The following is an 8,650-nucleotide window of genomic DNA, read 5'->3' on the forward strand; positions in this document are numbered from 1 at the left end:
CAAAAAGGAGTTCATGATCTGAGCCACAGTCAGCTCCTGGTCTTGTTTTTGTTGACTGTATAGAGCTTGTCCATCTTTGGTTGCAAAGAATATAATCAATCTGATTTCGGTGTTGACCATCTGGTAATGTCCATGTGTAGAGTTCTTCTCTTGTGTTGTTGGAAGAGGGTGTTAGCTATGACCAGTGCATTTTCTTGGCAAAACTCTATTAGTCTTTGCCCTGCTTCATTCCACATTCCAAGGCCAAATTTGCCTGTTACTCCAGGTGTTTCTTGACTTCCTACTTGTCAGCATTTAATACACAATAAATACTAAGCTCGTCTCAGAGATGCAGTAAATATTTATGGGAATTAAAAAAAAAAAAAAAAAAACCACAGAGAACAAGTAATTTGCTCAAGGCTACATGGCCAGTAAGTGGCAGAAGCGAGACTGAAGTCTATATGTGTCAGTTGATAAAGTCAACACTGCCTCCTCAGAGACTGAGATCAGCTAGAGCTTTCTACATAATGCATTGCACGCCTCTCTCTTTCTCTCTGTGTCTTTCTCTCTCCCCTTATTTACTCAAATCAGGATCCAAACATGTACCACATGTAGCATTTGGTTGACATGTTCCTTAATTCTCTTTTAGTAAGTCATTTGCCACCTTTTTAAAAATTATGGTAAAATACACAATAACATTGGGCTTCACTGGTGGCTCAGAGGGTAAAGTGTCTGCCTGCAATGCAGGAGACCTGGGTCCGATCCCCGGATTGGGAAGATTCCCTGGAGAAGGAAATGGCAACCCACTCCAGTACTCTTGCCTGGAAAATTCCATGGAAGGAGGAGCCTGGTAGGCTACAGTTCATGGGATCACAAATAGTCACACATGACTAAGCAACTTCACTTCTTCACACAATAACACAAAATTTACCATCTTGTCCATTTTTAAGTATGCAGTTGAGTAGTCTTAAGTCCATTCACATTGTTGTTCAACAATCTCCAGAACTTCATATCTTGCAAAATTGAAACTCTATAGCCAGTAAACAATTCCACATTCACCCCTTTCGTCTCTGGAAACCACCGTTCTACTTCTGTCTATATGAATTTGACTACCCTAGGTACTTCATATATGTGGAATCTTATAGTAGTTGTTCTTTTGTGACTGGCTTATTAACTTAGCATCATATCGTCAAGCTTTACCCATGTTGTAGCATATGTCAGAATTTCTTTCCTTTTTAAGGCTAATATTCCCTTGTATGGATGTAGCATATTTTGTTAATACATTCATCTCTTGTTGGACACAGGTTGCTTCCAGTTTTTGGCTATTGTAAATAATGCTGTTAAGAACAAAAATGTACAACTATTTCTTCAAGATCCTGCTTTCAGTTCTTTGGGGTATATACTCCGAATGGAATTGCTAGATTGTGTGGTAATCCTATCTTCAATTTTTTGAGGAACTACCAAATTGTTTTATAGCAGCTCTACCATTTTACAATCACATCAACAGTGCACAAGGGATCCAATTTCTCCACATCCTCACCAACCCTGCCACCCCACTTTTAAAAATCACTTATCTGTTGAAGAACCTGTGCCATTTGTCCTTTAGAATGTCTCACATTCTAGATTTGGCAATTGCATCTTTGTGTTACCATTTAACAGGTTCCTCTCTTTCCTACATCTTCTGTAAACTACATTTCCTGTAGATCTAGATTCTTGATTAGATTCAGGCTCAATTTTTCTGGCAAGAATAATTCATAGACAGGGCTGTGTAATTCCCTATTCAACACACCAGGAGGCATATGTCTGAGTGTCCCACTTCTGCTGATGTTAAGATTACTAGTGAGTTCAGGTGTTTTCAGCCTAATCCATCCATTTAAAATTTCCCCATCAATATTTTACCTAATGGTTTTAACAACCATTGATGATTATTTTACAGATCCAGTATTAGGAGTTCATTAGGAATTCCAAAATGGTAATGTTCTAATTCTAATATTCTTTTTTGCATTTATTAGCTAGAATTGTTCTATAAAGAAGTTTCCCTCTATTAAATTATCCTAAAATGCAGTTAGTAGAGGACCCATGCTTGATTTTTTTTCTCTTCTGTTTATCCATTTTGAGAATAATGAATTGATCCCTACCAAAGTTGAACAACAGGGTTTCTTTTTTTGGATTCAGCAGGAGTGATTATGAACTCATAGAATTTTATACTTTTTATTTGCTTTCCAAATACCATTTTCACCCTTCAAAGTATTTCTAGACTTATAAGTACCACTGTGACTTACTGTTTCTTTTCATTTTATTCCAGGATTCATGAATATTGTCAAGTTTTAATCATTGAATTCCATTCCTACAACCAAAGAATACTGATTAATTCATATGCCAACCAACCCTCAGTCTTCCTGAGAATGTTGAAATAGAGATGGCAAAGGAAAGAGAAAGTTACTAGAATTTTTCCAACTCTATTGGGAAATTCAGTCAGTTCTTTCCTTAGACCAACTCAGCTAGCTCTTCGATGGTTCCCAAGTTGAAATGATCCCCACCTGGTGAAGAATTCTGATTACACAAAGGTATAGAAGATAAAGTTGTTTGGACTGCCTACCATCCCTTTTCCTTTCTATAAGCAGACCTCCTTTATTTATTCAAGAACTACCCCTATTCCTTGGCTCAGACGGTAAAGAATCTGCCTGCAATACAGGAGACCCAGGGTTAGAGAAGGTCATGGAAACCCACTCCAGTATTCTTGCCTGGAGAATCCCCTGGACAAAGGAGCCTGGCAGCTACAGTCCAGAGGGTTGCACAGAGTCAGACAAGACAGAAGCGACTTAGCACACACACATGTACCCCTGCAAATTCATTGGAAGGACTGATGCTGAAGCTGAAACTCCCAATACTTTGGCCACCTGATTCGGAGAACTGACTCATTAGAAAAGACCCTGATGCTGGGAAAGATTGAAGGTGGGAGGAGAAGAAGACAATAGAGGATGAGTTGCTTTGATGGCATCACTGACTCGATGGACATGAGTTTAAGTAGGCTCCAGGAGTTGGTGATGCACAGGGAAGCCTGGTGTGCTGCAGTCCTTGAGGTCACAAAGAATCGGACACAATTGAGGGACTGAACAGAACTGAACTGAATGTACCCCTGCTTGACCTGCTAGGCCAGCCAATCACTTGGCTCTTACCCCAGGCCCCAGGCAGGGGACCTGGGACTCAAGCCAGGCTAATTAGCCAAGCTACAGAGTTTTTTGTATGGACTATTGGCAAAGATTTGCACTCTGTTGCCTGTAATCACTAGCTATTAGAGTCATCTCTTCCAACAGAGCAAAAATGTGTAATCTTTGTGCATTTTAATCTATTGACCATTAACTGGGCATTGCTAAGGCCAGCTCTTTCCCTGGATTTATTTTTTTTAATCATTACATTTCCTTTTTCATTAAACTAGTTTGAGTCTGGTTTTTTTCACTCAAAACTAAAACATCCTTAACCTAATGGGAGAAATCAAAACAGAAAGGAAAAGAAAATAAAAAGGAAAAGAAGGGATATAGTGAATGAGAAAAAAGAGAAACTTAGGTGAATGCCACTATAACAAATTCTCCAAACTTCCAAATGCTTTAGTCAGTGAGTCTTATACCTGAAAGGAATCATACAAATTACTTAGCCTCATTATATTTTATTAATTTCTTACTTTATATTTGATATCCCTAAGTTAGACAAAAATTACTTTGCCATATTATTTATTCATGCTTGTATTAGGGTCCTCCAGAGAAAAGAGCCAATATGATATATATAGAGATAGATGTAGATCGAAATTTAGACCTATAATCTATATCTGTCTATCCATCCATCCATCTAATCACTCATCCATCCATTCATCTATCTAGAGAGAGAGAAAGAGAGATGTATTTTAAGGAATAGGCTCTTGTGATTGAGGGGGCTAAAAAGTCTGAAATTCATAGGGCAGACTAGCAAATTGGAACTTCAGATGAATTGATGTCTTTTTTTTTTCTCTTACAATTATGGAAATTTAATGTTAGCAATTTGAGTCTAGCCATACACACACATCCACATACATACACATCATATGGCATACAGAGAAAGTGAATTTATTTTAGACATACACCAATATTTAAATTCTAAAATGAAATATTTTCTTATAAAAATCTACCCTCCAATACAATATTATAAAGTAATTAGCCTCCAATTAAAATAAATAAATTTAAATTTAAAAAAACCTACCTTCAAACATTCAACTTAATGTCTAGAATTTGTATTTAATTTATTAATTTCTAAGAATTATCTCTATCACTTTTTTCTACCTACTCAGTCATATCACCTATACATGAGATTTATTTCTTCTTTTCCAATCCTTACTTTATTCTGATTGCCTTAAAGAAACCACTTGTTGTTCTGCCCTGAAGATTTTATGTCTTGAATCTAAAATCTTCAGGGCAGAACAACAAGTGGTTTCTATGTTTCAGCCTTGACAGGGTTTCTATGTTTTAGCCTTGAGGCAGACAGGGTTTCTATGTTTAGCCTTGAGGCAAAGTTGTTCCTTCATCTGGAAAGCTCTGTCTTTGCCCTGAAGGCCTTCAACTGATTGGTTGAAGCCCCCACATTACGGCATGTAATTGCTTTACTCAAGTCTATTGATTATTAATCATATCTGAAAAATATCTTCACAGCAACATCTAGACTAATGTTTGACAAACCAGCTGGGCACCCTTGCCTAATCAAGCTGACATAAAATTAACCACCACAGTGTTGTCCTGCCTCAACCAGTAAATAACTAGAGACATGCATATATCATAAAATGATACAAAAAGAAAATTAGAACCAGAACCAGAGACCCAGACTATCCTCCTGCCTATGTAAATTAAATAGGCATAAAGATTTTAACTGATTTGTTCAAAAGCTGATAATAGAACCAAGACAATGAGCATATGATGATTCTCCTTAGGACAGCCCAGACCCTTGGATCTTAACACTAAGCATTTTATACTGTGGAGAACTCACAATTCTGGACTTCCTTACTTTGAGGGTGATTACCTCCCATGGTTTGAGAGCAAAAAAAATGTTACCTACGCCATGACAGCCTTTTTTTTTTTTTTTAATTAATTTATTTTTTTATTTTTTATTTTACTTTACAATTCTGTATTGGTTTTGCCATACATTGACATGAATCCACCAGGGGTGTGCATGCGTTCCCAAACATGAACCCCCCTCCCACCCCCCCTCCCCACAACATCTCTCTGGGTCATCCCCGCGTACCAGCCCCAAGTGTGCCATATCCTGCATCGGACATAGACTGGCAATTCGATTCTTACATGATATTATACATGTTTCAATACCATTCTCCCAAGTCATCTCACCCTCTCCCTCTCCCACTGAGTCCAAAAGTCTGTTATACACATCTGTGTCTTTTTTGCTGTCCTGCATACAGGGTCATCATTGCCATCTTTCTAAATTCCATATATATGTGTTAGTATACTGTATTGGTGTTTTTCTATCTGGCTTACTTCACTCTGTATAATTGGCTCCAGTTTCATCCATCTCATCAGAACTGATTCAAATGTATTCTTTTTAACGGCTGAGTAATACTCCATTTTTTGTTCCCAGTGAACACACAAGCACAAGCACAAGAAAGGGCTGATGATGAAAATGTTGAATTTTGGCTGAGCTCTGTACTTTTGAAAAATAATGACAATAAGAAACTTCCTGAACTTTGTTTTATGAAACCCACTACCCTTTTGTGTTCTGGGAAACAGTATACCCAACAGGATAACCCTTCTTTGTGTGACTTAGATAGGACTGACAACTCTGTCTCATGTCTCCCTTGTTGACTTGACCGTGACAAGACCAAACATAGATCTTTCCCCTTTCACCTAAACCTGCTCACAAGGCCAGACACAAACTCTCCAATTTCTCCTTGTCTCATGAATGATTAGCTGAGATCAGAACTGTTGGTCTGCCTCAAATTAGCTAGGCACAAAGGTAAACATTTCCTGTTCAGCCAACTTACTGAGATGCCTCATGACTGCAGAACAACCGCCTATGAATCCCTCACTTGTGTAGTCCTCCCCATAAAACAGTAGGGTAATACCACCTGCCAAGAAGCTCTAATCTTGGCATCTGGGGTGTTCTCCATATTGTAATTAACTGGATAAGACCAATTTCCTTACTTCTTCAGGTTTTGTCTTTGGCAATAACATCCATCAGAGGGTTGAGAATTTAAAAAAAAAAAAAATTTTTTTTTTTTTTTTTCAAAGAAGAGGGACTTCCCTGGTAGTCAAGCAGTTAAGACTCTGTGCTCCCAATGCAGAGGACCCAGGTTTGATCCCTAGTCAGGGAACTAGATCCCACATGCCATATGAGATCAGGGCAACCAAATAAATAAGAAAAAAGGAAAAAAGGGGTCTAAACACACGGGGAGACAGCTGGGTCATAGAGTTACAAGGAAACAGAAGGTATAGTTGCCTCAGTTTACATACTGTGGCTCATTAAACCTGTACCTCCTCAACCAAATTATTAAACCACTACCCATTCAGCTTCAGAGGACCAGTGAAGGAGTTCATTTACTGATTTCTAGATTGAAATTAATGAAATCTATTCATTTCTTTAGTGCTAATCAGGGGAAAGTAAAAGGTTGAAAAAGGAATGAAAGCAGCCCCTGACACAAGCTGGCCTGGCATTCACAGCTATGCCAGGGTATTCTCCTGTATGTATATATATATACATATATATATATATATATATACACACACAATCTCAGACCTTAAAATGAGCAAAATAAGGCCACATGTTAGTTTGGCCTAGGCCACTGTGCCACACACACAGTACCAAACAACCTGCTATCTTGGTTAAAATGAGTGATTGCTGCTTCTTAACCAATTTCAGCTTTTCCTTGCTCTAGTCTGCCCTCCTTATAGGTAAGATTTAAGATAGCCAAAGGAAGAGCTGCTAGAGCCTTTCTGTCAACTCTCGCACTCTTCAACTTCATATCTTCTTCAATCCTGTTGCCTAGAATGCAGACATCTTAGATCATGAGTCCAGGCTACCCTCAGTGGAACAAGAGAAAAGACAGCTGTGTCTTGGACATCAAAGAGCACCATACAGTGCCTGAACTGCCTTCCCTGTCTTTTACATGATGAAGTAAATGCGGAAAGCAGGAAGTCTAGAGCTGACCGAACCTGGAGGAAGAGAGTGGGGAGGAAGAAGAAAAGGGGAAAGACAGGAAAGAAAGAAAAGGGTACAAGGTGGGCAGGAGAAGGAAAGGAGTAGGAAGGGACAGGATGAGGAGTTGGGTTAGTCCCAAGGTCTAAGCAACTCTTTTGCTTGTTGTTCCTAGAGCCTTAAAAGAGTGGGTTTCATTGGAAATTATTAACTATGATACTTTCTACAGAACACTAATTCAAAATGATGGCAATAAGGTGCTGTGTTCATCATCTCAGGGATGAAAGCCAGAGCTAAGCTTGACTCAGGCAGGGCAAGTACTGGAGGGCTCTGGCTTCACACAGTGGTTACTACAGCTTCAGGTATCACATTTAGACAGAACATTGCTCAGGGGAAGAAAAGGGATCTCTTTCCATGACCCTTTCTTAAAAGTGAAGAAACCTTTTGCCATAAGCCTCCCTTCAGACTTGCCCTTCAGTGTACTAGCCAGAGCTAGATTATATATCCATTACTAGAGCAATAACAGACAGAGAATAGGATTACCATGAATAATAAACCATTCTTATTAACTTGGGTCCACCTCCAGAACTAGGGGCGAGATCATCTTCCTCTTAGTCACAAAGGGGAGAGAGAGATACAGGACCACTACTTCTGGGGGTGCAAGCTTTTTAACTCAGTCACAAAAAGGAACAAAACTGTCCCATCTGCAGAGACGTGAATGGACCTAGAGACTGTTATACATAGTGAAGTGAGTCAGAAAGAGGTAACAAATATTGTATATTAACACATATATGTGGAGTCTAGAAAAGTGGTACAGATGAGCCTATCAGAAAAACGGAACCAGAGACACAGATGTAAAGAACAAAAAATGTATGGACACCAAGGGGGTAAGGAATGGGATAAATTGGGATTGATGTATATATGCTACTATGTATAAAACAGATAACCAACGAGAACTTACTGTATAGCACAGGGAGCTCTACTCAGTGCTCTGTGGTGACCTAAAAGGGAAGGAAATTTAAAAAGGGGATATATGTAAACATATGGATGATTCACTTCGCTGTACAACAGAAACTAATACAACACTGTAAAGCAACTACACTCCAATAAAAACTTTTTTAAAAAAGGGCAGTATCCGATTCTAGGGTGCCCCATTCACATTCCCATACATTGTAATTTGTAAAGTTACTGACAAGTTTCCAGCAGATGGCAGTAAAGTACTTGGAGAAAGGACTGCTGCTGCTGCTAAGTCGCTTCAGTCGTGTCTGACTCTGTGAGACCCCATAGATGGCAGCCCACCAGGCTCCCCCATCCCTGGGATTCTCCAGGCAAGAACACTGGAGTGGGTTGCCATTTCCTCCCTCCAATGCGTGAAAGTGAAAAGTGATAGTGAAGTCGCTCAGTCGTGCCCGACTCTTAGCGACCCCATGGACTGCAGCTCACCAGGCTCCTCCATCCATGGGATTTTCCAGGCAAGAGTACTGGAGTGGGGTGCCATTGCCTT

The sequence above is a fragment of the Oryx dammah genome, unplaced genomic scaffold (assembly GCF_014754425.2).
Source record: "Oryx dammah isolate SB20612 unplaced genomic scaffold, SCBI_Odam_1.1 HiC_scaffold_1, whole genome shotgun sequence".
Taxonomy (NCBI): domain Eukaryota; kingdom Metazoa; phylum Chordata; class Mammalia; order Artiodactyla; family Bovidae; genus Oryx; species Oryx dammah.